Source organism: Dama dama, chromosome 30 (genome assembly GCF_033118175.1).
Source record: "Dama dama isolate Ldn47 chromosome 30, ASM3311817v1, whole genome shotgun sequence".
In the NCBI taxonomy this organism is placed as follows: domain Eukaryota; kingdom Metazoa; phylum Chordata; class Mammalia; order Artiodactyla; family Cervidae; genus Dama; species Dama dama.
The window spans coordinates 71855328-71883054 of record NC_083710.1 but is presented as its reverse complement, the minus strand read 5'-3'; the positions used below and the strand labels follow the sequence as shown (position 1 = coordinate 71883054).

At 39.3% G+C, this 27727-nt stretch overlaps 1 protein-coding gene and 1 pseudogene across 1 annotated transcript in view; one reads left to right on the top strand and one right to left on the bottom strand.

Moving 5' to 3' along the window:
- Positions 1–27727, bottom strand: part of LOC133049359 (ATP-binding cassette sub-family C member 4-like) — a 297052-nt gene that overhangs the window by 154255 nt on the left and 115070 nt on the right. The window lies entirely within an intron of this gene.
- On the top strand, positions 4171–5694 carry LOC133049251 (glutamyl-tRNA(Gln) amidotransferase subunit A, mitochondrial-like; annotated as a pseudogene).

Here is a 27727-nt window from a genome sequence, read left to right as displayed (position 1 = left end):
TGTCAATGTATGACAAAGCCCACTACAGTACTGTAGAGTAATTAGCCTCCAACTAATAAAAATAAATGAAAAAATAAATAAATAAATAAAATTTTAATTCCGGGGGGGGGGGGGGGGGAGAAAGCCTTACTCTGCTTTCCTCCTCCTCTGTATCAAATCCCTATCACTGCTTGTCATTCAGTTCAGTTCAGTTCAGTTGCTCAGTCATGTCCAACTCTTTGCAACCCCATGAATCGCAGCACGCCAGGCCTCCCTGTCCATCACCAACTCCCGGAGTTTACTCAAACTCATGCCCATCGAGTGAGTGATGCCATCCAGCCATCTCATCCTCTGTCTGCCCCTTCTCCTCCTGCCCCCAATCCCTCCCAGAATCAGGGTCTTTTCCAACGAGTCAACTCTTCGCATGAGGAGGCCAAAGTATTGGAGTTTCAGCTTCAGCATCAGTCCTTCCAATAAACACCCAGGACTGATCTCCTTTAGGATGGACTGGTTGGATTTCCTGCAATCCAAGGGACTCTCAAGAGTCTTCTCCAACACCACACTTCAAAAGCATCGATTCTTCGGTGCTCAGCTTTCTTCACAGTCCAACTCTCACATCCATACTTGACCACTGGAAAAACCATAGCCTTAACCAGACAGACCTTTGTTGACAAAGTAATGTCTCTGCTTTTTAATATGCTATCTAGGTTGGTCATAACTTTTATTCCAAGGAGTAAGCATCTTTTAATTTCATGGCTGCAATCACCATTTGCAGTGATTTTGGAGCCCAAAAAAATAAAGTCTGACACTGTTTCCACTGTCTCCCCATCTATTTCCGATGAGGTGATGGGATCAGATGCCATGATCCTAGTTTTCTGAATGTTAAGCTTTAAACCAACTTTTTCACTCTCCTCTTTCACTTTCATCAACAGGTTTTTTAGTTCCTCTTCACTTTCTGCCATAAGGGTGGTGTCATCTGCATATCTGAGGTGATTGATATTTCTCCCAGTAATCTTGATTCCAGCTTGTGCTTCTTCCAGCCCAGTGTTTCTCATGATGTACCCTGCATATAAGTTAAATAAGCAGGGTGACAATATACAGCTTTGATGTACTCCTCTTCCTATTTGGAACCAGTCTGTTGTTCCATGTCCGTCCTAACTGTTGCTTCCTGACCTGCATATAGGTTTCTCAAGAGGCAGGTCAGGTGGTCTGGGATTCCAATTTCTTTCAGAATTTTCCACAGTTTATTGTGATCCACACAGTTGAAGGCTTTGGTGTAGTCAATAAAGCAGAACTGCAGGTATGACCTAAATCAAATCCCTTATGACTATACAGTGGAAGTGAGTAATAGATTTAAGGGACTAGATCTGATAGACAGAGAGCCTGATGAACTATGGACGGAGGTTCATAACATTGTACAGGAGACAGGGATCAAGACCATCCCCATGGAAAAGAAATGCAAAAAGGCAAAATGGTTGTCTGAGGAGGCCTTACAAATAGCTGTGAAACAAAGAGAAGTGAAAAGCAAAAGAGAAAAGGAAAGATATTCCCATTTGAATGCAGAGTTCCAAAGAATAGCCAGGAGAGATAAGAAAGCCTTCCTCAGTGATCAATGCAAAGAAATAGAGGAAAACAACAGAATGGGAAAGACTAGAGATCTCTTCAAGAAAAGTAAAGATACCAAGGGAACATTTCATGCAAAAATGGGCTCGATAAAGGACAGAAATGGTATGGACCTAACAGAAGCAGAAGATATTAAGATGTGGCAAGAATACACAGAAGAACTGTACAAAAAAGATCTTCACGACCCAAATAATCACAATGGTGTGATCACTCACCTAGAACCAGACATCCTGGAATGTGAAGTCAAGTGGGCCTTTAAAAGCATCACTATGAACAAAGCTAGTGGATGTGATGGAATTCCAGTTGAGCTATTTCAAATCCTGAAAGTTGATGCTGTGAAAGTGCTGCACTCAATATGCCAGCAAATTTGGAAAACTCAGCAGTGGCCACAGGACTGGAAAAGGTCAGTTGTCATTCCAATCCCAAAGAAAGGCAATCCCAAAGAATGCTTGGCATTAGCTATCATTAAAATCATCATTCTTAAAAGATAATTCTATTAAGTCTCTATCTCTTTCTTGCTTTTCACAAGCATCTTTTCACAAACACATGTCTCTGCTCCTTAGTCAAAGTCCTCTCCTTCTCAACAGAATGATCACATCTTCCACTTCTAGCTACTTTCCACACCAATTATTAATAGGAACTAGTCAATGCAATTTAGCTGAATAAAATAAAGTCTTGAAAATCATTAGAAAACTAATATAATCATATACAGGAAACTCCCTCTTACACTTTAAATGCTAGAAATAATTTAATGAGAAAAGACACAGTGGGAGAGAAATTGAACAACAGAGACCACTCCCACCCCCACCCCCAAGTACTATGAACAGGTGGCAGAGACTACTGGCTGTCCTCAAAACCTGCTCTCTTTCTTTTTTCTCTCTCTTTTTCTTCCTTTTCTTTTCTTTTCTTTCTTTCTTTCTTTTTTTTTTAAATTAGTTGGAGGCTAATTACTTCGCAACATTTCAGTGGGTTTTGTCATACATTGACATGAATCAGCCATGGAGTTACATGTATTCCCCATCCTGATCCCCCTTCCCACCTCCCTCTCCACCCGATTCCACTGGGTCTTCCCAGTGCACCAGGCCCGAGCATTTGTCTCATGCATGCCACCTAGGCTGGTGATATGTTTCACTATAGATAATATACATGCTGTTCTTTCAAAACCTCCCACCCTCACCTTCTCCCACAGAGTTCAAAAGTCTGTTCTGTATTTCTGTGTCTCTTTTTCTGCTCTGCATATAGGGTTATCATTACCATCTTTCTAAATTCCATATATATGTGTTAGTATGCTGTAATGTTCTTTATCTTTCTGGCTTACTTCACTCTGTATAATGGGCTCCAGTTTCATCCATCTCATTAGAACTGATTCAAATGAATTCTTTTTAATGGCTGAGTGATATTCCATGGTGTATATGTACCACAGCTTCCTTATCCATTCGTCTGCTGATGGGCATCTAGGTTGCTTCCATGTCCTGGCTATTATAAACAGTGCTACAATGAACATTGGGGTGCACGTGTCTCTTTCAGATCTGCTCAAAACCTGCTCTTTCTTCTGTGCTAACAAAACCTTGGGTTTTAGCTGCATTGGCAACCTGGAAAGAGGTCCTCTCTCTCCAGCCTCCTGAGCAGATAGGAGCAGCCAAGTGACTAAATCCAGGTCAGTGGAGGGTGACAACAACCAGAACCTTTCTCCACCCCATGGCCTGAGCCTTGGAGGCTGCCAGCCTGGTCAAAGTCACAATGCATTTGACATCATGGAGGATCATGCTAGCCACAGAGCTTGTTACAGGTTAAATCATATCCCTCTCCCAAAAGATACACTAAAGTCCTATGTAGGAACTCCAGTTACATCAAAATGTGACTTTATTTGGAATTAGGGTCTGATTAAGATGCAATCATACTGGAGTTAGGCTGGCCCTGAATCCAATATGACCGATGTCCTTATAAGGGGACCCAGAGACAAACACAGGCAGAAAACAGCCACCTGAAGCAAACAGAAACTGGAGTGGTGGCAGTTAAAAACCAAGGAACCCAAGGTTTGCCTGCAACCACCAAAATCTAGAAGAGGCAAAGAAAGATTCTCCCTGTGACCAGAATTCAGAGAGATCAGTGACCCTGCTGACACCTTGATTTCAGGCTTCCAACCTCCACAACTGGGAAACAATAAATTTCTGTTGTTTTAACCACCTGGTTTGTAGTACTTGGTTATGGCAGCCCTAGAAAACAGATCAAAGCCTTACAAGGTTTCTTGCATAAGTGAAAAACAAACTATATTTCTGTGAAAAGTAGCTTTATCATGCATAATTCTAGGGCCTACAGGCACAGAATCTTAACCAACACAGAGGACAACTGAAACAAGCATGTGATGATGTTCAAAAAAGAAAATGGATGTGAATAGTAAGCTACTACCCTAAACCTCATAAATAGCCTTCAAGTCCTTGACACCCTTATCTATTGTGCCATAAAGCTACAAATTTGATAACCACCTTTGACTTCAAAAGAACAACTGTTCCTCTTCCTCCTTTTTCACCAGGTCCTGGTGGTGGCAGGCAAGGCACAAGGACCACGATGGGTTGGACCCTGCAAGAAGTTTCTGTGGCACTAGAACAAGGCCAGGTTACTCCAACTGAGCTCTGTCAAAGATAGCTCTCCTTTATCAAGAAGACCAAGTTACTGTATCAGGAGAGGTGGTCTTAAAGCAAGTTGAAGAATCAGAGAAAAGATATAAAAAAGGTCACTCACTAGGGGATTTAGATGAAATTCCTATTGCAGTAAAAGACAACTTTAGCACATCTGGCATTGAGACAACGTGTGCATTAACTATGCTGAAAAGTTATGTATCACCTTAAAATGCCAGACAGGTTGTTGGATCAGGGAGCTCTGTTAATGGTAAAAAACAAACTTAGATGAGTTTGCTATGGGATACAGAAGCACAGATGGCATTTTTGGACCAGTTAAAAACCCATGGAGCTATTCAAAACAATATAGAGAAAAGAGGAAGCAGAAGTCTCATGGTGATAATAAGTATTCAAATTGTCTTATCACTGGAGGAAGCTCAGGAGGGAGTGCAGTGGCTGTGTCAGCATTCACTTGCTTCGTTGCTTTAGGACCAGATTCCAGAGGATCAACCAGCAATCCAGCTGCCCACTATGAGGTTGTTGGTTTAAATCCCAGCTATGACTTAGTTTTTTGTCATGGCCTCATTCCCTGGTGATTTCAATGATGTGCCCAGAATCTTAACTAGATGTGTGGCTGATGCAGCCAGCATGTCGAATATACTAGCTGGGCAGGATCTCTAAGATTCTACCACAAGTTAAGATCCTGTTAAAATCATTTATACTTCCCAGTTTAACAGATGTGAGAAAACTATGTATAGGAATTCCAAAGGAATATCTTATACCAGAATTTTCAAGTGAAGTACAATCTCTTTGGTCCAAAGCTGCTAATCTCTTTGAGTCTGAGGGGGCCAAAGTAATTGAAGTGTCCCTGCCCAAATCAGTTATTCAATTGTCTGCTACCATGTACTGTGTACATCAGAAGTGTCATCAAATAGGCAAGATTTGATAGGTTAGAATATGGTCACGGATTTGACTTCGATGTGTCTACTGAAGCCATGTATGCTGCAACTAAACAACAAGGGCTCAATGATGTGGTGAGGGGAAGAATCCTCTCAGGAAACTTTCTTATTAAAATAAAACTATGAGAACTATTTTATCAAAGCAGAGAAAGTGAGATGACTCATTGCTAATGATTTTGTGAATGTTTTTAACCCTGGAGTAGATGTTTTGCTAACTTCCACTACCTTGAGTGAGGCAGTGCCATACACAAAGTGCATCAAAGAAGACAACAGAACATGAATTACCCAGGGTGATATTTTTACACCGACTGTAAATATGGCAGAATTGCCAGTGGTGAGTGTCCCTATGGCCCTGTCAAGCCAAGGATTGTCAACAGGACTGCAGTTTAATGGTTGTGCATTTTCTGACCAGCTGCTTTTCTACAGTTTGCAAATGGTTTGAAAAACAAGTACAGTATCCTGTTACTCAACTTCTCAAACTAATGGATGGTTGTTCATCAAACTTTGAAAATTAAAAGTTATCTCTGCTTCTTTAAAATAGCAGTAATAACTATACCATGCAAATTACAATGACTTTTAAAGCTTTTTTATTCTAGATAATTCAAGCGATCTTGTTTGGTTCATTGTCAGTACAATCATTCCTTGAAATCACTTTTTAAAAGTCTTGTGATGTAGTAATTATAAAAAAATCTGTCAACATTTCTTAAGCAGTCACTAAGTATAAACAAAATATAGGATTTCTATTATAATACAATATACCTATCCCTGAAAAATGATGCATTCTGCAAAAATGTTCATTAAAAACAATGCTGCCTACAGTACAAGTAAGCTTAGGGGTAAATCTTTCAAAACTTCTACATCTTTGTAACCAAAGCACTAACAAAATCACTGGTACCCTTATTTTTTACAAAGGAGGCAAGAATATCCAATGGGGCAAAGATAGTTTCCTCAATAAGTGCTGCTGGGAAAACTGGATAGTTACATGTAAAAGAATGAAATTAAAATACTTTTTAACACCATATACAAAGATAAAGTCAAAATGGATTAAAGATCTAAATATAAGACCATAAACTATAGAATCTTAGAGGAAAACATAGGCAGAACACTCTATGACATAAATCACAGCAAGATCCTCTATGACCCACCTGCTACAGTAATGGAAATTAAAAATAAATTAACAATGGGACCTAAGTATATTTAAAAGCTTTTTCACAGTAAAGCAAACTGTAAACAAGGTGAAAAGACAACCCTCAGAATGGGGAAAAATAATAGCAAATGAAACAAATGACAAAGGGTTAATTTCAAAATATACAAGCAGCTTATACAAATCAATACCAGAAAAACAAATAACCCAATGAAAAATTGGCAAGAGACCTAAGCAGACATTTCTCCAAAGAAAATACGTAGATGGCTAATAATTACATGAAAAGATGTTTAACGTCATTCATTATTAGAGAAATGCAAATCAAAGCTGCAATGAGATATGACCTCATACCAGTCAGAATGGCCATCATCAAAAATTCTACAAACAATAAATGCTGGAGAAGGTGTGGAGAAAAGGTAACCCTCTTGCACTGTTGGTGGGAATGTAAATTGATATAGCCACTATGGAGAACAGTATTAAAATTCCTTTAAAAACTAGGAATAAAATCACCATATGACCCAGCAATCCCACTACAGGGCACATACCCTGAGGAAACCAAAATTTAAAAAGACACATGTACCCCAATGTTCACTGTAGCTCTAATTACAATAGCTAGGACACGGAGTCAAACTAAATGTCTATCAGCAGATGAAAAGATAAAGAAGGATTGAGCAAAGATCGAAGGAGATCTAGCCAGCTGCAGACCCGCCTCACCTGCTGCCAGAAGCAGAGAGGCAGGCGTGCAACAGCCAGAGCTGGAAGGCAAGGGGCAATCTCAGTCCCAGAGACCAGCATCCTCCACCAAACTGTGAGTAGGCTTCCAGCTGCTGACCATGTCTTCCTGGGATCCTGGACAGTTGACATCTACCAGGAAGGTCACAGCCTGAGATTAGCTCCCCAGAGGGGACACATGGCACACCTGAGCTGGCACTCTCACGGGGCACCCGGGAAACTGAGCAGCTGGGACCAGGAAGGTGATTAAGATGCATGGCCCACCTGGGACAGTGCGCTCACCAAGCACCTGGTTGCCTGAGCTGCTTGGACCTGGAAAGGGCACAAAATGCATGCCCAACTGAGTCTGTGCCCTCACAGAGTACCCAAGGACCTGAACCTGAGCAGCTTAGACCTGGGAAGTGACCAAACACAGGGCCCACTTTGGACACTGCCCCTGCAGAGCAACCTGGAGCCTCAGCAGTGTAGACCCGGGAGAAACACACCACCGTGAGCTGTGGCAAACCCAGTGTGATCCATACACTACGAGCACTCCCCACACATGCCAGGGATATTTGTTTGCAGCGTTCCTCCCTCCCCACAACACAACTGAACAAGTGAGCCTAAATAAGTGACCACATTTACCCCCTTGTGTCACAGAGGAAATTGGACACTGAAGAGACCTACAAACAGAGGAAGCCAAAATAAACAAAGAAGAGGGAACCACTCTGGAAGTGACAAGTGCAACATATTAAAATCCTGTAGGTAGCATTTAGTAAGCATTGGAAGGGGTCTATACACCTTGAGAAGAAGTACTAGCTGGAACAATGAACTATCTGAAACTGAACTGACCCCACACTGCCTGAAACAGCTCCAGAGAAATACCTAGATATATATTTTACTACTATCAATTCTTAATTTTTTTATTTTTTTATTTTTAAGTTCTTTATTACTCCTTTAATTTTCATTCTTATAACCTACTATTACCTTACCCCAAAAAAGACCCTATTTTTAAAGCAAATTTCATATATATATATATATATATATATATATATATATATATATATATTTTATAATCTTTGTGATTGATTTTGTTTTATATTTTTAATGTTGTATTTTTGAGAGTCTAAACTCTACTCTAGATTTTCAATCTTTGCTTTTTGGTATTTGTTATCAATTTTGTACCTTTAAGAATCTAATCTTCAGTATCCACTTTCACTTAGGGGTGTGATTACTGGCTTGATTGCTCTCCCCTCTTTGACTCTCCCTTTTCTCCCCCAGTTCACCTCGATTTCCTCCCTCCCCCTTCTCCTCTTTACTTAATTCTGTGAATCTCTCTGGCTGTTCTGGGCTGTGAAGAACACTTAGGGAACTGATTACTGGCTAGATTGGCCTCTCCCCTTTTGACTCCACCTCTTCTCCTAGACACCTCTATCTACCTCCCTCCTCCCTCTTCTCTTCTCTGTGTAAGTCTTTGAACCTCTCTAGGTGTCCCTCACTGTAGAGGATCTTTTCACCATTAACCTAGATGTTTTATTATCTGTTCTGTATGGATTCAGGAGTCTTGAGGCTACTGTAAAAATAATACTGAAAGCCAGAGGCAGGAGGCTTAAATCCAAAGCTTGAGAACAACAGAGAACTCCTGATTCCAGGTAACATTAATCAACAAGAGCTCATCCAAAAGCCTCCATGCCTACACTGAAACCAAGCTCCACCCAAGAGCCAACAAGTTCCAGAGCAAGACATACCATGCTAATTCTTCAGCAACACAGGAACACAACCCTGAACCTTAAAATACAGGCTGCTCAAAGTCACACCAAGCCCAGAGACACCCCAAAACTCACTACTGGACACTTCATTGCACTCCAGAGAGAAGAGATACAGCTCTACCCACCAGAACACAGATACAAGCTTCACTAACTGTGGGGAATATTCTAAGCACAGGCCTGTACTATAATTAACAGGGCTTCTTTGAAGAATAAGAATGACTTTCTCATGACCCCCTGGCAAAGGGCCGGGAGCAGTAAAAAGTACATTGTGGAAAAACATCTTGAAAACAAGATGTTGAAGTCCTGATGTGACTCATGGAAAACCATTAGTGACTGTTCTCATGACCAGGGCCTTGAAGGAGTTGCTAAGAAAGGCCATCACTAGCTGAAGGGCTAAACATAGTCATGAAAGGCCTGAAGGGGACTGTGCATTGTTTATCGTTATCCCCAATCTGAGATTGTAAAAACAGATGTCTTTAGAGCATGTACAAGGAAGTAGATGTTAGCAATAAAAAGCCTACAAGGATCAGGATCTTGGCTTTTGCCTGCGAATGGCATCAGCCCCCTCCCCCCCCCACCCCGCCCCGATCCTCACCTTATTTCTAAGTCTTATTTTTCTTTATTCTTCTGTGGCAACACTCCCTCAGGTTGGTTTGTTGTTGGGTTAGTCCCAACATTTGGCACCCGAACAGGGACCTGAGGGCGCGAATAGCTTTCGAGGCTCTTTTGACAGTGCCAGAAGATGCGGGGAATTCCAGCCAAGAGATCAGAGGACAGTGAAAGTACTTGGTGAGTACACCCCCATGGATCTGTCAATCAGAGACACAATGGGGCAAGCTCCTAAGCATGCTGACTATATTGTTCTTCTAAAAACCTTACTACGTAGCTCTGGAGTAAAAGTGAAAGAAGGGAATTTTTGGAAATTATTTCAGGCAATTCATAAGCACTGTTACTGGTTGGATGCAGAAAAAGGGACTTTGCGTCTTAATGAGTGGAAAGAAGTGATGTGTTATTTGCGTAGAGCCTATCAGTCTGAGGAACCCATTCCTATAAGTGTGTGGTCTCTTTGTAACCTTATTTATACTACTTTGGCTCCTTTACAAACTGAACAGTCTGACTCTTCTGATTCAGAATCTGATACTCTTGCTCCTCCTGAATCTCAGGAGTCACCTGTCTGGCCACCTTATATTTATGAAAATCTGGATAAAGAGAAATATAATCCTTTGGAAGGGGAGAGAGAGGCTCAATTTTTGAGTCCTAAATCCCATGTTAACTATGGTACTGGACAACATTCTGAAGCTTTCCCTTTATCCCCAGTCTCACAGCCTTTGGCTCCTTGGCCAGAGCCCCCTATAGGTCAGGAACACCCTCCACTAGATCCTGATACACCATGGGATGATGGGGTATTTAGAGCCACAGTCACAATACCAAAGACATGTGTACCTGCTCTCTCATCTTTTCAGCAAGCTGTATGAGCAGCGAAGTGAGAAGGCGACCTTGATGCTTTGGTTTTGCCTGTTACCGTGATTCAGGTGCCCCTTAATTCTCAACTTCCACAAGGCAGAGTACAATTTGAACATACTCCTCTCTCTTTTAAAACTATTAAGGAGAGTAAACAGGCATGCACACAAAATGGAACTACATCTCCTTACACCACGGGTCTTAATCAGGGGTTGGCTCAGTCTGAACAATTAATTCCATATGATTAGGAAATGATTACTAGAACTTGCTTATCCACTTCGGAATTTTTACAGTTTAGAACATGGTGGCAAGGTGAAGACCCTCAAAAGGTAAAAGAAATGCAGCTGCTAATCCTCCTCTTAATATTACTGTGGAACAATTAATGGGATCAGGGGCATATCAAGAGGCTCAGGGACAACTATGATTCAATGATAAGTAAAATTAGATTTATTTGTCTTAGGGCATGGGAAAAGGTTAGCCCCTCAGGACAGTCTCATCCTTCTTTTGTTAATGTAAAACAACCTAAAGGGGAACCTTATGCTGATTTTATCACCCAATTAAGACAAAATCTGGTGAGAACTGTTGCTCAAATTGAATTAAGGGATATGTTATTACAGATGCTTGCCTACGATAATACAAATTCAGAATGTCAAAAGGTTTTACAGCCTCTTAAAGCACAAGGAAAACCTCTAGAGGATTATACTAAGGCTTGTCATGATATTGGATCAGAACTCTATAAGATGCAAATGTTGGCTTAAGCCATTATGAGCTTGAAACAACAAGCAAATCAGCAGGTTAAATGTTTTAGTTGTGGTAAGAGAAGACATGTGTAGAAAAATTGCAAGACTAATAAAAATACACCTAATAAGCCTACTCCCACAAATGAAAAGACACCTGGATTATGCCCTTGCTGTAGTAAAGGCAATCATTAGGTTAATCAGTGTAGATCTAAATTTCATAAAAATGGATCCCCTTTGTTGGGAAACTGAAAGAAAGGCCCCACTCAGGGCCCATCAAACAATATGAGCTCTTAACAAACCTGGAATGCTGTTCCTTTTGTGTACCCAGTCAGCGAACAGCCACCTCATCCAGCCCTTCCAAACCATACACCTGGGTTGCCGACCTTCCTGCAACACCCTGAAGCACAGCATTAAATGTTCCCACCATTGATAATTTACTTCTTATGCCAGCTATGAGAATTTATAAAATCCCTACTGGAATTAAAGGTCCAATACCTAAAGGAAGTGTGGAGTTATTATTAGGATGCAGTCGTTTAACAAGTAAGGGAGTTCAAGTCCTAATGGGGGTTATAGATGAAGATTATGAGGGCAAAATTTCTATTATGATGGAAACAGAGTATCCTTAGCAAATAATAAAAGGGGATCATAAGCTCAATTGTTATTATTACCTTATATCACTACTAGTAAATCTCATATTAAAAGAACTGGAGGATTAGGAAGTGCAGAAAACAGGTATATTGGCAAACTTTTGTATCTGATTCTAGACCCACATTATTTGTATATATTGATAATAAGCAACTTTCAGGACTTGTAGATACTGGAGCTGATGTTTCTATAATATCTAAAAAGCATTGGCCATTTTCTTGGCCTTTAACAGTTGTCCCTATTATGTTAACTGGAATTCAATACAGTTCAGTTCAGTCACTCAGTCGTGTCGACTCTTTGCGACCCCTTGAACTGCAGCACACCAGGCCTCCCTGTCCATCACCAATTCCCAGAGTCCACCCAAACCCATGTTCATTGAGTCAGTGATGCCATCCAACCATCTCATCCTCTGTCGTCCCCTTCTCCTCCTGCCCTCAATCTTTCCCAGCATCAGGAATTGGAACTATGCAAAATATTCAAAAAAGTACTAATATTTTGACATGTTCAGGCCCCAAACAACAACCTGCAACTTTACAACCTTCAGTTGCAGATATCCTATTAATTTATGGGGACAAAATCTATTGATGCAATGAAGAGCTTATGTAATGGTTCCTACTATATCTTCTCAAGCTAAACAAATTATGGTAAATATGGGATACAATCCTGCTCAAAATACACAGGCTTTTTAGTAGAGGCCACTGCCAAACAACAAAAACAGCACTTAAGTTGACGTGGAAATCTGATGTCCAAATCCTATTTGGACAGAGCAGTGGCCCCTATCACATGAAAAGTTACAGGCTCTTGAACAGCTAGTAGAGGAACAATTATCTCTTAATCATATTGCCTCAACTACTAGTCCTTGGAATTCTCCTGTCTTTGTTATTAAGAAGAAATCTGGGAAATGGAGAATGTTAACTGATTTAAGAAAAATTAATGCTATAATCAAATCCACGGGTGCTTTAAAACCAGGCATTCCATCACCTTCTATGATACCATGAAATTGGAAAATAAAAATCATTTATCTTAATGATTGTTTTTATACTATTCCTCTACAAGAATCTGATGCTCTCCATTTTGCTTTTACTATACCATCAATTAATAATAAAAGACCAGTGTCTTGATATTACTGGAAGGTATTGCCACAAGGAATGCTTAATAGTCCTACATTATGTCAATTATACATCTCCAAACCACTTAAACTTATTAGAAAACAATTCCCTCATGCTTATATTACCCACTACATGAATGATATTCTTTTAGCTTCTCCTTCTGCTGAGGAACTTCAACATATTTTCTTAAAGACAGAGATTAAATTAAAAGAATATGGGTTATATATTGCTGTTGATAAATTACAAGAGCGGGAACCATATACCTATTTAGATATATATTGCAAAGAAATACTACTAAACCACAAAAAATACAAATTCGAAATGATCCCTTGAAAATTTTAAATGATTTTCAGAAATTATTAGGAGATATAAGTTGGTTACAACCATCTTTAGGAATTCCCAATCATTCCTTAACACACATATTTCAAATCCTACAAGGAGAATCTGATTTAAACAGACCCTGTGTACTAACAGAACAGGCTAAACAGAAATTGGATCTTGTAAATCAAGATATACAACAAAGACAACTTAAACAAGTAGATCTGACTGTTCCAATTTCTTTACTTATTCTTCCTACTTTAGATTACCCTACAGGAATATTATGACAACTGCAGGGTATCCTTGAATGGGGAATTTTATCCTACACTCCTAAGAAAATAATGACTACTTACATAATGCTTATTTCCTTTCTTATTTCAAAAATGAGATCCAGATGTATACAAATTTCTGGTTATGATCCGTATGAATTTTTTTTCATTTCACTAATGATCAAATCCATAGATTATTTGTTACCAGTATGGATTGGCAAATTGCCATTGCTGATTTCATAGGTGAGGTTCATAACCATTTTCCAAAGTCACTTTTGATTACTATTGCTGCAAAACACAAATGGATAATTCCTATTATTACTAAAACAATTCCTCTTGCTAATGCCCCCAAGTATTTTACTCACACAAATAAAACTCTCAAAGCCGGTTATACTGGACCCACAACAAAGGTTTGCCAATCTACCCTGGCCTCTGTTCAACAAGACCAATTAGAGGCTATTGCTACCTTATTACAGAATGTTTCTACAGCTTTAAACATTATATCAGATTCTCAATATGCTATACAGATAACACAAGTTATTGAAACCATATCTCCACCAAAGTTTTATTCTAAATCATCTGTTATTACAATGTTATCTCAATTACAAAATATAGTAAGGCTTCATTCTGCCCCTTTTTACATTACACATATCAGATCTCATTCTAAATTGCCCGGACCACTGGCAAAGGGCAATGATTCCATCAACTCTTTGTTAATTGCTTTTATTACTCCTCACGAATTTCATCAACTCACACATATAAATATACAAGGCTTGATGAATAAATTTCAATTATCCAAACAAGAGGCCAGAAATATTGTTTCTGCCTGCCCTACATGTACTCTTAACACATTCCTACAACTACAGGGGTTAATCCCAGAGGCCTTTATCCCAATGATATTTGGCAGACTGATGTTACTCATGTCCCTTATTTTGGATGTTTGAGAGCTATTCATGTTTCTGTGGATATATATCCAGCCATGCTTTATGCTTCTGCTCATTCTGAAAAAAAAAAAAAATCTGCTCGTGTTATCTCACATTTTTTGCAGGCCTTGTCTTATATGGGCCTACCAAAACATGTTAAAACTGATAATGGCCCTGCATATGTGAGTCATGGTTTTGTAAAATTTTTACCTGATTGGAATATTTCTCATTCTACAGGTATTCCATATAATTCTCAAGACCACTCCTTGTGGTCTTGAATGTACTCATCATACTCTAAAAAATATGTTATTTAAACAGAAAGGGGGAGAAAAGTACTGCATATTGATGACACCAAAAGAGAAATTGTTGCTGCTGCTGCTGCTAAGTCATGTCTGTCTGACACTGTGTCTGACTTCAGTCGTGTCTGACTCTGTGCGACCCCATAGATGGCAGCCCACGAGGCTCCCCCGTCCCTGGGATTCTCCAGGAAAGAACACTGGAGTGGGCTGCCAGTTCCTTCTCCAAAAGGAAAATTAGCCCAAGCTAATTTACTTTAAATTTTTTGGATTTACGATTGGATCATAAAACACCAACAGCAACACTGCATTTTCAGAACACCATTCTTAGTGAAAATTATACTCCTGGTCAAATGATTGCAAATAATACTCTGGTATGGTTGGAAAAAGCTATGAACAATTGGTGTAAGGGCTTTAAACTTAAGAAAGGACGAGGTTATGCTCTTGTCATTTCAGATAATGGACAACACCATGGGATAGTCAAAGTAAGGAAAGAAGAGGACATGGTTTGACATCAATCCTACTGGAGAGCCACCAGTGATGGGGATAACAAGACTGACAATCAGCAACTGCCCCAAACCAGCTGCAAGGACCAAAAAAACCAATCCTCCCACTTGGGGTCAATTGAAGAAACTGACCATTGAATGGGAAAAATTGGTCAAAGAACAGGGACAGCCTTTGACCTCAGCTACCTTGTTCTTGGCTATGTTATCTGTGGTAACTACCACAGAAGGTGCCAATCATACTTAATGGGCATATGTGCCCAGTCCTCCCCTATGAAGGCCAATTATGTGGGAGGATTCTTCTGTTCCAATTTTCATAAGTGACTCTTCTTGGTTACCCGGACCTTTTGACCTGAGCCTTTCTTTAAAACCAGAAGAAGAGGCCTGACAACTTTCAAAATGTTAGTGTTAATTATACTGTGGGAACAGATCTTACCCCTATATGTATGGGAGTGGAAACTCATTGTCTTAAAAGAGGATTACAAAGTTGGTTATCTATAGTTAAAGAACCTCAAGGGAACAAAACACATTTTTTCTTATTAGAAGCATTTTCCTTTAATATCACAGGAGAAAATACTACTGTTTCCACCCCATCTACCTAACTGTATTATTTCTATAAAATCTGGAATAGAACATTGGGTACAATGGAAATTAATAATGGTCAGTACTTCTGATGGAGAAATTACTGATTGGAGTCCCAAAGGAGATCCTTTGGACAAAAATAATAATTTGGATTTGCCTATATTGTTAAACAATACTTTAGACTCCATCAATAACATTGTTAATAGCTCTATAAATTGGCATGGAGGGAGTTTCTCCCCTCCCTTACCTATGTTACCTTATATGCCTTTACATTCAGAATTGTGGAAAATATCAGCTGCCTTCCAACCCATAACAGCATGGAAGGGGCAATTTAATTTGAAAGTATCTGGTCATTCCTTACATTTTGATGAAAGTTCAACCCATTAGATTAAAGCATGTGTTTGTTTACCTTTTGTATTTTTGATAGGACCTACTTTTTATAATGCCTCTTCTGGGTTACTTACTTGTCAAAATTGTTCCTTTTACACTTGTATCAATTCTTCTCTCCAGTTTCAGAATGACTATTCTCTGTATGTTCTAAAAATCAGATCTGCGGTATGGCTTCCTGTAAAAATGAACAGACCATGGCAGGATAGCCCTACAGTCTATATTGTAGAAAAAATCCTTAAGAAAGTGCTAAAACACACTAAACTGTTTATTGGACTGTTAATTGCTGCCATTTTAGGAATTATTGCTATAGCTACTATAGCAACTGTAGCAGGAGTGGCATTACTTCAGAGTGTACAGACTGTGCACTTTGTGCAAGAATGGCATAAAGACTCTGATGTTCTTTGGTCTACCCAGAGAAAAACAGATGGAAAATTAGCTGCACAAATGGCTGATTTACAACAGGTTGTTATACTACTAGGTGATCAAGTAAATAGTCTGTGAAAACAGATTCGTCCTAAGTGTTATTGGAACATAATTTCTTTTTGTGTCACTCCTCACAAATATAATGAATCTTCATTTCATTGAGACAACGTTAAACAACACCTCTTAAATCAAGGTAATATATCTCTGGATATTAATAACTTACAACAATAGATTATGAAAACTTTCTCTCAGAAACTACACCTTTTGCAAGGATCTAATCTGCTGGAGGGGCTTCCATGGTGGCTCAGAGGTTAAAGTGTCTGCCCACTGTGTGGGAGACCTGGGTTCAACCCCTGGGTCAGGAAGATCCCCTGGAGAAGGAAATGGCAACCCACTCCAGTATTCTTGCCTGGAGAATCCCATGGAAGGAGGAGCCTGGTGGGCTACAGTCCACGGGGTCACAAAGAGTGGACACAACTGAGCGACTTCACTTTCACTTTCAATCTGCTGGAAGCAGCAGCAGATGGGATTTCTGAATTAAATCCCTTCCTCATTTGACAACTATCGGAGGATCAATGGCTGGTTTTATGTTAAATTTTATGTCTTTTTTTTCTGTTTCTACATAGTCTGGCAGTGAATCACCAAGAAATTTGATGGACAACAACAGCAATTAGTGACTATCGCTTTGATTTCTATGATCAACAATATCATCAAAAGTAAGCTTCTAATATAGGGGGGTGAGATATGGAGGGAATATTCTATGCACAGGCCTATACTATAACTAACAGGGTTTCTTTGAAGAATAAGAATGACTTTCTCATGACCGCCAGGTGAAGGGCCGGGAGCAGTAAAAAGTACATCGTGGAAAAACATCTTGAAAACAAGATGCTGAAGTAGTGATGTGACTGATGGAAAAACATTAGTGACTGTTCTCGTGACCAGAGTCTTGAGGGAGTTGCTGAGAAAGGTCGTTACTAGCTGAAGGGCTAAACATAGTCATGAAAGGCCTGAAGGTTTGACATTGAGGACAGTGCATTGTATATCATTATCCCCGATCTGAAATTGTAAAAAACACATGTCTTCAGAGCACACATAAGGAAGTAGATGTTAGCAATAAAAAGCCTGCAAGGATCAGGATCTTTTGCTTGCGAACGGCATCAGCCCTCTGATCCTCACCTGATTTCTGAGTCTTAATTTTCTTTATTCTTCTGCAGCACTGCTCCCTTATGCCAGTTTGTTGTTGGGCTGGTCCCAACACCTAATCAGGAAACCTTGACAAACCACTCATCCAACGCCACACACAGGGAGCTAGCTTCACAATAAAGAGGAACCACAAACTTCCAGCCTACAGAAAGGCCACCCCAAACACAGCAATCTAAACAAAATGAAAAGGCAAAGAAATATACAGAAGGTAAAGGAACATGATAAATTCCCATCAAACCAAACAAAAGAAGTGGAGATAGGGAGAATACCTGGAGAAGAATTCTGAATAATAATAGTAAAATGGTCCAAAATCTTGAAAACAAAATGGAGCTACAGATAAACAGATTAGAGACAAGGATTGAGAAGATGCAAGAAATGTTTAACAAAGACCTAGAAGAAATAAAGAAGGGTCAATCAATAACTAGTAATGCAATAACTGAGATCAAAAGCACTCTGGAGGAAACCAATAGTAGAATAACTGAGGCAGAAGATAGAATAGGTGAGGTGGGAGATAGAATGGTGGAAATCAATGAAGCAGAGAGGAAAAAAGAAAAAAGAATTACAAGAAATGAGGACAACCTCAGAGACCTTTGAGACAATGTTAAATGCCCCAACATTCAAACCATAGAAGTCCCAGAAGAAGAAAACAACAACAACAACAACAAAAAAGAGGCCGTGAGAAAATACTCCAGGTGATAATAGTTGAAAACTTCCCTAAAATGGGGAACGAAATAGCCACTCAAGTCTAAGAAACCCAGAGAGTCCCAAACAGGATAAACCCAAGGATAAAGACCCCAAGATACATATTAATCAAACTAATGAAGATCAAACCCAAAGAGCAAATATTAAAAGCAGCAAGAGAAAAGCAACAAATAACATCCCCATTAGGATAACAGCTGATCTTTCAATAGAAACTCTTCAGGCCAGTAGTGAATGGCAGGACATACTTAAAGTGATGAAAGAGAAAAACCTACAACCCAGACTACTATACCCATCAAGGATCTCATTAAAATCTGAAGGAGAAGTCAAAAGCTTTACAGACAAGCAAAAGCTGAGAATTCAGCACCACCAAACCAGCTCTTCAACAACTGCTAAAGGATATTCTCTAGATAGGAAACACAGAAAAGGTTTATAAACTCGAACCCAAAACAACAAAGTAAATGGCAATGGGATCGTACTTATCAATAATTACCTTAAGTGTAAATGGGTTGAATGCCCCAACCAAAAGACAAAGACTGGCTGAATGGATACAAAAATAAGACCCCATATATGCTGTCTACAAGAGACCCACCTCAAAACAAGGGACACATACACACTGAATGTGAAGGGCTGGAAAAAGATGATATTTCATGCAAATGGAGACCAAAAGAAAGCAGGAGTGGTAATACTCATATCAGATAAAATAGACTTTGAAATAAAGGCCATGAAAATAGACAAAGAAGGATACAACATAATGGTCAAAGGGTCAATCCAAGAAGAAGATATAACAATTATAAATATATATGCACCCAACATAGGAGCACCACAACATGTAAGGCAAATGCTAACAAGGATGAAAGGGGAAATTAACAGTAACACAATAATAGTGGGAGTCTTAATACCCCACTCACACCTATGGATAGATCAACCAAACATAAAATTAGCAAGAAAACACAAATTTTAAGTGATACAATGGGCCAGTTAGACCTAATTGATAGCTATAGGACATTTCACCCCAAAACAATGAATTTCACCTTTTTCTCAAGAGCACACAGAACATTCCCCAGAATAGATCACATCCTGGGCCATAAATCTAGCCTTGGTAAATTTAAAAAAAATTGAAATCATTTCAAGCATCTTTTCTGATCACAATGTGGTAAGATTAGATGTCAACTATAGGAAAAAAAACTATTAAAAATACAAATATATGGAGGCTAAACAACATGCTTCTGAATAACCAACATATCATGGAAGAAATCAATAAAGAAATCAAAATATGCATAGAAAAGAATGAAAATGAAAACACAACAACCAAAACCTATGGGACACTGTAAAAGCAGTGCTAAGGGGAAGGTTCATAGCAATACAAGCTTACCTCAAGAAACAAGAAAAAAAACAAGTAAAAAAACCTAACTTTACACCTAAAGCAACTAGAAAAAGAAGAACCCCAGGGTTAGTAGAAGGAAAGAAATCATAAAAATCAAGGCATAAATAAATGAAAAAAAAAAAAAAAAAAACAACAAAGGAGACTATGGCAAAAATCAACAAAACTAAAAGCTGGCTCTTTGAGAAGATAAATAAAATAGGCAAACCATTAGCCAGACTCATCAAGAAAAAAAAGGGAGAAGAATCAAATCAACAAAATTTAAAATGAAAATGGAGAAATCACAACAGACAACACAGAAATACAAAGGATCATAAGAGACTACTATCAGCGACTATATGACGATAAAATGGACAACTTGGAAGAAATGGACGAATTCTTAGAAAAGTATAACCTCCCAAAACTGAACCAGGAACAGACCCATCACAAGCACAGAAATTGAAACTGTAATCAAAAATCTTCCAACAAACAAAAGCCCAAGACCAGATGGCTTCACAGGTGAATTCGACCAAAGATTTAGAGAAGAGCTAACACCTATTCTACTCAAACTCTTCCAGAAGATTGAAGAGGAAGGTAAACTTCCAAACTCGTCCCATGAGGCCACCATCACCCTAATACCAAAACCAGACAAAGATGCCACAAAAAAGAAAACTACAGGCCAATATCACTGACAAACATAGATGCAAAAATCCTCAACAAAATTCTAGCAAACAGAATCCAACAACATATTTAAAAGATCATACATCATGACCAAATGGACTTTATCCCAGGGATGCAAGGATTCTTCAGTATTCACAATCAATCTATGTGATACACCACATTAACAAACTGAAAGATAAATATATATATATATATATATATATATATATATATATATATATATATATATATAATTACCTCAATAGATGCAGAGGGAGCCTTTGACAAAATCAACATCTATTTATGATTTAAAAAAAAAACCTTCCAGAAAGCAGGCATAGAAGGAGCAGACCACAAAATAATAAAATCCATATCTGATAAACCCACAGCAAACATTATCCTCAATGGAGAAAAATTGAAAGCATTTGCCCTAAAGTCAGGAACAAGACAAGGATGCCCACTCTCACCACTACTATTCAACATTGTTTTGGAAGTTTTAGCCACAGCAATCAGAGAAGAAAAATAAGTAAAAGGAATCCAGATTGGAAAAGAAGAAAAACTATCACTGTTTGCAGATGACATAATCCTCCACATAGAAAACCCTGAAGACACCAGCAGAAAATTACTAGAGCTAATCAATGAATATAGTAAAGTTGCAGGATATAAAATTAACACACAGAAATCCTTGCATTCCTATACACTAACAATGAGAAAACAGAAAGAGAAATTAGGGCAAAAATTCCATTTACCATTGCAATGAAAAGAATAAAATACTTAGGAATAAATCTACCTAAAGAAACTAAGGCCTATATATAGAAAACTATAAAACACTAATGAAAGAAATCAAAGATGACACAAATAGATGGAGAAATATACAATGTTCATGGATCAGAAGAATCAATATAGTGAAAATGAGTATACTATCCAAAGTGATCTATAGATTCAATGCACTCCCTATCAAGCTACCAACAGTATTTTTTCACAGAACTAGAACAAACCAGAATTGAAAGAGACATATGTACCCCAATGTTCATCACAGCACTGTTTACAATAGCTAGGACATGGAAACAACCTAGATGTCCATCAGCAGACAAATGGATATGGAAGCTGTGGTACATATATACAATGGGATATTATTCAGCCATTAAAAAGAATGCATTTGAATCTGTTCTAATGAGGTGGATGAAACTGGAGCCTACTATACAGAGTGAAGTAAGTCAGAAAGAAACACACCAATACAGTATATTAACACATATATATGGAATTTGGAAAGATGGTAAAGATGACCCTATATTTGAGACAGCAAAAGAGACACAGATGTAAAGAATAGACTTTTGGACTCTGTGGCAGAAGGCGAGAGTGGGGTGATTTGAAAGAATAGCTACAAAACATGTATATTACTATATGTGAAACAGATCACCATTCCAGGTTCTATGCATGAGGCAGTGTGCTCAGGGCTGGTGCACTGGGATGGCCCTGAGGGATGGGATGGGGAAGGAGGTGGGAGGGAGGGTCAGGATGGGAAACACATGTACACCCATGGCTGATTCATGTCAATGTATGGCAAAAACCACTACAATATTATAAAGTAATTAGCCTCCAATTAAAATAAATAAAAAGAAAAAGAAGTGGTGGTACCTATATACAATGAAATATTACTCAGCCACTAAAAGGAATGCATCTGAGTCAGCCCTAATGAGGTGGATGGGCTTCCCTGGTGGCTCAGATGGTAAAGGGTCTGCCTGCAATGCGGGAGACCCAGGTTCGATCCCTGGGTCGGGAAGATCCCCTGAAGAAGGAAGTGGCAACCCACTCCAGTACTCTTGCCTGGAAAATTCCATGGGTGGAGAAGCCTGGTAGGCTACAGCCCATGGGGTCGCAAAGGGTCAGACATGACTGAACGACTTTCCTTTCCCTTTAATGAGGTGGATGGACTAGAGCCTATTATACAGAGTGAATCATGTCAGAAAGAGAAAAACAATATCAAATACTAATGCACATATGTGGAATCTAGAAAGATAATACAGATTTAACCTATTTGCAGAGCAGCAATAAAGACCCATAGAGAACAAACTTACAGAGAAGGCAAGTGGGGGAGGAAGGAGAGGTATGTATGGAGAGAGTAAAATGGAAACATGCATTACCATATGTAAAAGAGAAAGCCAATGGGAATTTTCTTTAGACTCAGGGAGCTCTAATCAGGGGCTGGGTAACAACCTAGAGGGGTGAGATGGGGAGGGGTGTGGGAGGGATGTTCAAGTGGGAGGAGCATGGGTAAACCTATGGATGATTCGTGTTGATGTTTGGTAGAAACCAATGCAATACTGTAAAGCAATTATCCTTCAGTTAAAAATAAATAAGTTTAAAAAAAAAAAAACAAACTTGTACCTACAAAGATAACCTGGATAGCCCAGTGAACAGGCAACTCAATGTTCAGTGGAGACCACCTCAGCAGATGTTAAAAATGCACAGACACACACACACACACACACACACACACACACAAAGAAACAGTAAAATGGGAATATCCACCTCCAAATCTGAGCAGAGCAGGTGGAAGAGGAACTCTGAGTACAGGAGGAAGTACAACATGCTGGGGCCCAGAGTCACCTGCTGGGGCCCAGAGTCATACCAGATGGGCATATGCCTTTCTTTAGGGAGAGCCTGTGATGTCAGTACTTTTCTAAGAATAGAGCTGCAATGAATGAAAACTTTTTCCCTTTCCTTCTAAAAGTTAAAATGTCACTTCTGCTATTTCAGAGTCCCAGGCCAAAGAACCAGAATAACTCCATGTTACACTGAGTTCATTCTCCTAGTTACCAATCACAAACAAGCTCAGTGATGTCACAGAGACGTTTTTTATGATCTAACAGACCACAATGGACTCAAAACTTGGTAACTAGTAGAGCACAGCTTTAGTGAGAAAGTTTCTTTACAAGTGGTCTCTCCTTAGGTTCCTTGAGTGCAAAGAAACATTAACAGGAGTATGTATTCAGAACTTGAAAAAAAACTAATGACAATCATACATTTACCCACTTAAAGTTTCATCGTTCAGTCTGTCTTTGTCAGAACATCAATGTCACCTCATGTTTATCATTTGAGACATTTACTGTTGATAAGTATAAGTATTCTACTTTGACACATTTATTGTTGATAAGTATAAGTAGGGAGGCAAATTATTTAATAGTTTATTAAATAATTTAACAAACTTTAAATTATTTAAATTATTTCAAACAAATTATAATTTACTAAACTTACTTTGTTTAGTAAGGAAAAAAAGCTTTTCTAAATATGAAAAACATGAAGGAACACATAAGAGGCAGAACCTTCTTGAAACCACTAAAAAATTGCATGGTGGAAGTTTAACCAGCCTGGTACTTTTCATTAGTAGTTTTCTCTCTCCCTGGGATTCTCCCACTACCAAATACTCAATCTGATAAGCTTTACATAAAAGTTTTCTGTGAAAGGTACACTAGTATTCTTAGATATTTTTACTGTGAATCCCTGAAAGAGAAGAAATTCACAACACAATTCAGTTCAGTTCAGTCGTTCAGTCGTACCCGACTCTTTGAGACCCCATGGACTGAAGCACACCAGGCTTCCCTGTCCATCACCAACTGCCAGAGCTTGCTCAAACTCATGTCTATCAAGTTGGTGATGCCATTCAACCATCTCATCCTCTGTCATCTTCTCCTGCCTTCAATCTTTCCCAGTAATAGGGTCTTTTCCAATGAGTCAGTTCTTCACATCAGGTGGCCAAAGTATTGGAGTTTCAGCTTCAGCGTCAGTCCTTCCAATGAATATTCAGGACTGATTTCCCTGAGGATTGACTGACTCTCCTAGCAGTTCAAGGGACTCTCAAGAGTCTTCTCCAACACCATAGTTCAAAAGCCTCAATTCTTCGGTGCTCAGCTTTCTTTATAGTCCAACTCTCACATCCATACTGACTACTGGAAAATCCATAGCTTTGACTAGACATACCTTTGTTGGCAAAGTAATGTCCCTGCTTTTTAATATCCTGTTTAGGTTGGTGATAGCTTTTCTAAGGAGCAAGTGTCTTTTAATTTCATGGCTGTAGTCACCATCTGCAGTGATTTTGGGTCCCCAAAAAATAAAGAACTGCTTTACTTTATAACAAAACTCTTTGTTGGGGGAGAATGTATGATGTAAATGGCAAGCAAATAAATCTTTGCCCCAGTCTTTTTTTATGTATGTATAATTTGAAATAAATTTTTTTCAAAGGAAAAGAAAAGAACAACTGGTAAAAATAGAACATGATAACTTGTGTCTGTGCAGGAAAAGGAAGACAGGATCCTCGCATTTCTCTCAAAGACCAACTGGTAGGAGATGTCATCAACTGTTTCCCTCTTCCTCTCATCCAGGTTCACTGAGAACCTAACACGGCATAGCTACTCCTACCTGCCCTAAGCTTGTGTTCAACAGGAGGCAGGATGGATGGGTGGTGGTCTAAGGACCCCTCTGCAGACTTAACCACCACAGCCTGAGTTCACTCTCCACACCACCTCTCCCATCGTCAGCCAGGTATGGTCTCTCACCTCTTCTGACACAGCTCATCCTTCTTCCAATTCTGCTTTTTTCTTAAAACAACACAATTTCAGACTCTCACTATTAATCTTTTCAAATACTGATACAACTTTTCTTTTGCTGGTTCTGAGACAGGCTGGGACCTGGGACCTTTTGCTGTAGTGCTGCAATGCTTACACCTGGACACATCTCTCCTCTAGCAACCAACTACAAAGAAATCTTATGCGACTAAAAATAACTGTGTGCATGCGCAGTTGGGGCAAATTCTGGACCCAAAAGATACAAAGAAATAAAAAACCCCATCTGCCACTTCTTGAAAAGCCTAAAGGAAAAAAAAAAAAAAAAAGCATGTCAGAACAAAAGCAGGGTACTGCACATGCCCCTGCACACAATACCACCTTAGGAGTGGACAAAACACCTAAACCACACCTGTGTCCTGGCCCCTGGACACACCCCTACCCTCTCCCCATATAAGGAACAGGCTTGCCCCTCATCGGGGAGTGAGCAAGCAAGGGAAACTATTATTTGTTCTCCCTCTTGGCTGCTGGAGAAGGGGCCCTGATAAAGCCTGGCCTGAATTTCTTGTCTGGGCTCTAGTCAATTTCTATTGATTAAGGAGGCTAAGAACCCTGGTAACAGTTCCTTTCACAGTCCTTCCCAACACCACTTCCTCCTGATCTCTTTACAACACCTCTAAGAGTGCTCACCATTCTTAAAACCCTCCAGTGACCAACAGCACCTAAGTCCACACTCCCCAAGTGGCCTCTGCCTGGAGACCCTGAGTACTAACTCCACCCATTCCTCTGCATCATCTCAAATACTAATCCTCCTGGGAGCCAGTCAGGATGTCTCCAGCTGACACTTACCTCCTTACTCTGAATTCCCATAAGGGATTCCCGTTACATCACATAGAGGGTGGATAACTATGTCATTCAAGCACTTACAGACACAGTCCCAACTCTAATGAGACTGAACCTTGCAGAGTCGGCCCATCATGGGTATCAGCTAAAGGAAGGAACACACTGTAAGGCTGTTCAAATCAGTCCAACCACAGACAAGCTACAGCCTTGCGTAGTCAGAGCTAACACAGCAACAAGAAAAAAGTTATATATATTATAAATCTTGTCAAGGCAGAATTTCCAATTGCAGCTTAAACATATTGCCAAAACATAAAACTTAATATTTGGTGTGTGCATATCAGAATATAGAATTCTCCACCTTCAAAAAAAAAAAAAAAAAGAAAGAAAAGAAAAATTATGCCTTAAGTGAGGCAGTAAATCTGTTGAGCACTTGTCTATAAATAACACATCTGAGGGGGAAGTTACAATCTTTCAGAGGTTAGATAAGACTTCAGTCAACATCTGATCAGCTTGTAAGGGTGCCAGAAGTGCTGGCTGAATTCTCTAGCAATCAGGGTGATGAAAAAACAGAAATTAAGTTGCCATTAAAGCCACTCTCACAGACCTGGGTTCTTGGACCCTTGAATCACTAGAAATTGATAAGAGGCCAGATGAAAAATTCAGGCAAAGCTTTAGTGGGACTCATGCTGCAATATGAGGGAGTGTAACAGATAAGAACAAAGTCTGATTCCATGTTGGATCTGTTTCCTTTACTTTCAACTTTGCTTGTTGTAACTTTTGTTATTATAATCATTGTCTATAGCTATAAGCATATATAATGGCCTGCCCTCAAGGAACCCTGCCTCTCTGTCTGAATGTTAAACCAAAATGCCTTTGTTCACAGAGACATCCTGAAGCTGTCCACCTGAGAATGGCTGCAAAAAAGAAGAAATTAATATGTACCCTACCCAAGGCTGGCCATTCTGGAGATATTTGCAAGATTAATGACCTTTTTACTTTACTTCCTCACCTCTTCCTGCTCTGTAGTCTACAAAAGAAACTGGCATCCAGAACCAAATAAGATGGTTATTTTGAGATACTAGTCTGCCATCTTCTTGATCAGATAACTTTCCAAATAAAGTTGTATTTCTTGCCTCAACACATTGTCTCTGATGTATTGGACCACCATGTAATAAGAAGAGTGCACTTTGACTTAGGACTGAAAACAACTAACAGGTGTCCTTGCTCACTCACAGGGGGCTGGGGGTGGGGGGTAAGCTAGTTCCTTAAATGGAGTGAAAGTTGAGGTGGATCAGTGAGTGGGGCTGAAGAGGTGGCTTAGGTGCTCTGCCCACCCCTTTGATGGTGCTACATGCAGGGATCATGTGCAGTACATTGCTTTTGCTCTGGGTACCTCAGAAATGACAGTTTGGTTTTGGCCTTTTGTATCTTATTGCTCATAATTTATCCCAACTGCCAGTGCATGCAGTTATTTTTAGTCTCTTATAGTTTCTTTATATTTTGTTGCTCAAAGAGATGTTTTTTCACCTATAAACAGTCCAGAAAAGCATCCCACACCCCAGCCTATCTCACCATGAAGTGCAGGACAAGCACAGGTCATGCAGGAAAGTATCAAGGTCAGAACTACAGCCAAAAAAGATTGACTTTCCAATGGCTGATAGGGGAAAATCTAAGCAGCTTTGTGAACAATATAACCTCAGAGACACATTTTACTGGATGTAAAAGTTATTTAAGATTTTTAGTGCTTTGAAGTTAAAACAAGCTCTTCTGAAATCCTATTGAAATAATGCAATGCCAAAACCACAGGGCCCCTTTCTTCACTTAGAGAAAAATAGACGAACTTCTTGGTTATGAGATTATAATATCAATAAATCTTCATTTTCTGTACATGAAAAAAAGGAAATTGAAAAGCATGTGTAAACAAGAAGATACAAT